Raw genomic sequence first — 6,386 nt, 5'->3', positions numbered from 1 at the left:
TGAAAAGAAGAGAAATAAACTAGAAAGTTCGAGAATGGGGTAAGAGATTTGTTGAACTCCTTGGACTCTTTGCAAAGTTTCTGAACTACAAACTATATCTGGAAAGATGGACTAATACTACATCTGAATATAACAATGGGATTATTGTAAACTCTCTGCCCAAGGATCTCTCATTTGTCTCAATTTTGTTCCCAATATGTCTGAAACCACATGTTGAGAAAAAAGTGGGAACAAAGAATATATTATGAATACATAATTTATATCTTTATTCATAAAAGCCATAATTTACAACATTTCATCCTATATCCATATCTATATCCATATCTTACCTCTAAAATGACAACAAAGCTCAACTATTCTTAAATCAGTATAGAACTTGGAGTTTAATTTTTCCCCTACCTAAATCTCCACTAACTTCCCTAATTCTTCATCTTCTCTGGATCTTGAAAGATTTCCTCAGGGAAGCACGCAGCTGCTTGGTCTTTAAGCTGTACATGATTGGGTTAAGCATGGGGGGCATAAAGAGGTATATATTTCCCAGGACAGTGTGTGCTAATGGAGAGCTTCTGTGGCTGACTCAATGCATGACTGTTATTGCCAGGAGAGGCCCATGATAAATTACACCAATAAAGATATGAGACAAAGAAGTGTTGAGTGCCTTTACCTGGCCTTCTCTGGAGACAATGCCCAGCATTGCTTGCAATATCAGAGCATAGGAAATGGCTATAAGCAGAAAATCAACCTAAAAGAAAAGATAACCAAAACCAGCCCATAGAAAATGTTGATTTTGACTTGGCCACAAGCTAGCTTCATGACATTGGGATGGAGGCAGTAGGACTAGGAAAGTGTCTAGCCCTTGCAGAGGTGCAGCCTCTTGAGCAGGATAGGCAATGGAGTCATGAGTGCTACCCCCCTCAGCAAGGCTGCCAGCCCCATTTTGGTGACTCACGAGTTGGTGAGTATGATGGTATATTGCAGGGGGTTACTGATGGCCACGGAGCGGTCAAAGGCCATGGTCAACAGGATTCCTGAGCCCATGGAAGAGAACGTATGGATGAAGAAGAGTTGAATGAGGCAATCATCAAATCTAGTGTGATAGAGGCCAGGGATAAAGACCTTGAGCACAGAGAAAAGTGTGGAAACAGACAGGACAATATCTGCTCCAGTCAGCATTGACAAGAAAAGGTACTGAGGCTCCTGTAGACTACGCTCAGTCTTCACCAAGTATAACACTGTCCAATTTCCCACCATTGTAGTGATGTACATCAGGCACAGGAGTGGTCCCAGCCACAGGCAGGCACCCACCAGCCTTTGGAGGCCAGTGAGAACAAAGAGAGAAGGCTGAAATGCTGTGGTGTTAGACTCAGACATGGAAAACTGTGAGAAGTCCTACTCAAAACAGTTTCCCAGACATGGATCCTAAGGAGGAAGAGAAAATGAAATGTCAAATTCAGGAGACTCCACTCATTTGGCAAAATGCTCCCAATGTATGTTAAAGACTGACAATGAGGGACTTACCAAAAGGAAAATGACATTAATAATTTTTATGCCTGGAAATGAAAGCTTTCTTTTTCTTCTGAGCTTGTGTGGTATCAGGCAATTTCTTAATATTATAATTAGACTATACCACTGTCACTCAGTAGTGTAATTAAATTCTTTGGTCCTTAACAACATTTGATCATCAAAATTATTTTGTCCTTTGAAAGTTATCTTTCTTTGATTTCCATAAAATTACAAACCTTCATCTTTTTCTTACTTTTATGGATATTCCCTAGACATTTTTAAAAGGTTTGTCATTCTCTGTGTATCAATAAATATTAGTATTATACTGTTCTCACTCTCTATGTTCCTCAGGATTGATTATATTTATTTTTGTGTTTTCTTTGCTTTTAAATATATATCTTCTTTCTAGTTCTCTAACATTAGCTCCACATACCTCAAGCTTAACATTTCCAAAACTAAACTCACTTTCCACACAGTTAGATGTCTTAAATATCTCTGTTAAATATCCGTCCAATAATCTCTACATGCTATCCTGAGAAAATCATTTTATCTAGCTTAAATTAATTAAATATATTACATCCAGTCCCAGATCCATTTAACCTGATAAGAATAACAAGCTCTATAAGCTTAAAAATGTGTATAACATTTGATCTTTAACTTCCACTTCATTCTTTATTAAAGAATAAGGGAAGTTCACACAAAATTCATCCAAGAGTACTGTTTTACTATGGAAATAATCTAATTGTTCAAAAATATAGATGGATAAATAAAATGTTGTACCTCCTAATACTAGAACACTAAAGAACTTTAAAAATTGATATTATCCAAATTTTTAAATCAAGAAAATTGTCTATACATAAAAGTCTTTATTTCTTCTTAATCTCTTTTATAACTATATATACTCTTTGTTTCTAGTCCTTCCCAAGATTCCAATAAAATAAACATTAACATAATCTAAAAGTTAAGTAAAAAGGGGAAAGTAAATTAGTTGAAAGACCAAGTTCAACAAACGTCTAGGGCAAAAGTAAATAAGAGATAAAACTAAAGGTGCAATGTAATTCCATTTGTTCATTTTTTATATTATTTGTCTTGCCCAGTTAGACATGGTGCTTGAAAATATGTTGCTAAGACTAATGTCCAAGAGTGTACTTCTTATGTTTTCTTCTGGAAGTTTCATGGGCAATGACCATGCTCAAATATGCATGAGGAAAATACTGTTAAAAGATGAGACATCTACTCCACAGAGTCTTAGAGACTCCTCAAGAACAGAATGGCATGCACAAAGATTGTTGAGAGCAAGAAGAGAAAATAGAATCAGAGGCTAGGAGTATTTGAAATTCTCTTTATTAAATATCTTTGCCATAGGCTTACTGTATTAATTTCCATCTTCTTCTCTTCTCATATTTCCCTTAGTCTATTCATCTAGAGATATACAGAATATAGACAGGGATGGTGCTGAGGTCTCTTCCTGAAAGATATTAAAGAAAATACTTGGGGAGGATTAATAGCACTAATGCCTGTCATTCAGGTATAGTGAAGAACTTATCCATAATGGATAATCACTTAAAGTCTGTTTCCACCCAGGGCACCCTCAAATTGACCACTGTCAATGGACTAGATCAACCCTGACACAAAATGTTTCAATATTGCCTTCTAGCCCTGAAAGAGAAATGTCAAATTAATAGTAAAATAAAACAGAAATAGTAGAATAAATCTATATACCTACTTAGTAAACACAGTCCATTAATGATAAATATAAATGGATAATAAAGTTTTCAGATCTATGAATAAAACAAAAAACATAGACTAGCAAATTGACTAACTCTTAGATAAAGGCAATTTGTGTACTAAAAAATAAATTTGGGCCAGCCCACAGACGTAGTGGTTAGGTTCATGCACTCTGCTTCGGCAGCACAGCGTTCTTGGGTTCAGTTGCCAGGCGTGGACCTACACACCATTCATCAAGCTGTGCTGTGGCGGCATCCCGCATACTAAATAGAGGAAGATTGGCACAGATGTTAGTTCATCGACAATCTTCCTCAAGCAAAAAGAGGAAGATTGGCAACAGATGTTAGCTCAGGGCCAATCTTCTTCACCAAAAAAGAAAACAATAATAAATTTAATATCTAAATTAACATAGCCTGAAATATTTAGGAAGTTATTGCCTTTATAAAACAACAGGTTATGATGTAAAGCAGAAGTTCTCAAACTTCAGCTTCCACCAGAACTGCCTGCAGTGCCTGTTAAAACATCTATTGTTGAGCCTCAACCTCAGTTTCTGATTCAGTAGGTCTCAGAGGGTCCTGAGAATTTGTATTTCTAACAACATCCTGGGTAATGCTGATGCTGCTGGCAAAAGGACCCAACTTTGAGTACCATTGATGTAAGGGACTAATGTGAAGATAAGAAAAACTCCTATAAATTAATCTTTGACAATCTTAATAAAGAAAAATATTGGTGGTTACCAGATGGGAAGGCGGGAGGGAGGAGGGTGAAAGGGATAATTTGGCACATGTGTGTGGTGATGGGTTGTAATTAGTATTTGGGTGGTGAATATGATGTAATCTACGCAGAAATAGAAGTATAATGATGTACACATGAAATTTATACAATGTTATAAACCAATGTTACTGCAATAAACAAAAAATTAAAAAAAATAAAATAGTAAATTGTAAAATAAAAAAATAATAATAAAAAAATAAAAAAATGAAAAAGCAAATACAAAGAAAAACCACAAGGAAAAGTAAACAAGTATTTATAGGAAAAATAAATAAAATGAAAATGAAACACATAAAATGGAGGGGCAATTAGAGAGAGACAGTGTATGACACTTGAATTTCCAAAAAAAAAAAAAAAAAAAAAGAAGAAAGACATTGTGGGAAGGATTATATAAGAAATTATGTAATATGTTATCAGGGTGGGGAGCTGAAAAGAGATTGTTGTCATCAGTTTGAAAGAACACATGGGGACAGCAAAGAGAAAGATTATAATAAACCCACCCTTATCACTATGTCATTTGAGAACACAGTGCAAAATGAGAATACCTAACTTCTTACTGATAGACAAAAAGAAAAAATCAAAACAAAGAAAAGGAAAAAGTTTACAAAACAGAGAGGCCCAGAGAGGCATTACATTTCTAACTATTAAACCTGGAATAAATAAACAGGGAAACAATGCTACCCTGTTATTGAAGAACTGTTTTTTATTCTTTCTCTTTTTGAGTATGGAATTATAAAGATATCTTAACTAACAATTATGTGCCATTTACAATAGTATCAAAAAGAATAAAATACTTAGGACTAAATTTAACCAATTTAATTTCATCAAGGATGTGAAAGATCTATACAGTGAAAACTATAAGACTTTGAAGAATGAAATTGAAGAAAACACAAACAAATGGAAAGATATCCCATGTTCATGGATCAAGAGACTTAATATTGTTAAAATGTACATACTACACAAAGCTGTCTATAGATTCAAAGAATATCTATAAAAATTCCAATGACAATATTCACAGAAATAGAAAAAACATTGCCAAAATTTGTATAGAACCACAAAAGACCCCAGAGAGCAAAGCAATCCTGATAAAGAAAAACAAAGCCAAAGCTGGGGGCATAACACTTCCCGATTTAAAACTATACTACAAAGCTATCATAATTCAAACAGCATGGAAGTGGCATTAAAAATAGACAGATAGACCAATGGAACAAGATCAAGAGCCCAGAAATGAATCATCACATATAGTCAACCAATATTTGACAAAGGAACCAAAAAAGCTCAATGGAGAAAAGATAGTCTCTTCAATAAACAATGTCGGGAAAACTGGATAGCCACATCCAGAAAAATGACACTGGACTCCTATCTTACATCACTCAAAAAATTAACTTGAGGGCCGGCCCCATGGTGTTAGCGGATAAATGTGCACACTCCGCTGCTGGTGGTCCAGGTTCAGATCCCAGGCGTGCACCAAGGCACCGCTTGTCAGGCCATGCTGATGCGGCGTCCCATATAAAGTGGAGGAAGATACACACAGATGTTAGCCCAGGGCCAGTCTTCCTCAGCAAAAAGAGGAGGGTTAGCAAGGATGTTTGCTCAGGGCTGATCTTCCTCACAAAAAAAATAAATAAATAATAAAAACCTTTAAAAAAAAAAAAGTAGCTTGAAATGGATTGAGGACTTAAACATAAGACCTGAAATTGTTAAACTCCTAGAAGAAAATATAGGAAAAATTCTCTTTGATGTTGGTCTTGGAAACAACTTTTTAGATATGACATTAAAAATACAGATGACAAAAGCAAAGTAAATGTGAGACTACATCAAACTAAAGAGCTTCTGCACAGCAAAAGAAACAATCAACAAAATGAAACGATAATCCACAGAATGAGAGAAAATATTTGCAATTTGTATGTCTGATAAAGGATTAATATCTAAAATATATAAGGAACTCATACAATTCAATAGCCAAAAAAAAAATTGATTAAAGAATGGGCTGAGGGTGCAGTCCCCGTGGTGCAGCGTTTAAGACCGCACGCTCTGCTTCGGCGTCCCGGGGTTTGCAGGTTTGGATCCCAGGCGAGCACTGATTCACTACTTGTCAAGCCATGCTGTGGTGGCATCCCATAAAAAGTAGAGAAAGATGGGCACGGATGTTAGCCCAGGGCCAATCTTCCTCAGCAAAAAGAGGAGGACTGGCATAGGATATTAGCTCAGGGCTAATCTTTCTCACACACAAAAAAAGAATGGGCTGAGGACTTGAATAGATGTTTCTCAAAGAAGACATACAAATCGCCAAGAGGTACATGAAAAGATGCTCAACATCACTAATCATCAAACAAATAAAAAAAAAAAACCACAATGAGTTATCACCTCACACCTGTTAGAAT

General features: G+C 35.7%; 1 pseudogene; it reads right to left on the bottom strand.

The window, feature by feature from the left end:
• Window positions 1-427: 427 nt before the first annotated feature.
• On the bottom strand, window positions 428-1,371 carry LOC131408738 (olfactory receptor 51I1-like; annotated as a pseudogene).
• Window positions 1,372-6,386: the final 5,015 nt, after the last annotated feature.

Source organism: Diceros bicornis, chromosome 7 (assembly GCF_020826845.1).
Source record: "Diceros bicornis minor isolate mBicDic1 chromosome 7, mDicBic1.mat.cur, whole genome shotgun sequence".
Lineage (NCBI taxonomy): Eukaryota > Metazoa > Chordata > Mammalia > Perissodactyla > Rhinocerotidae > Diceros > Diceros bicornis.
Note: the sequence above shows the minus strand (reverse complement) of the source record. Positions and strands in the feature narration are given on the sequence as shown.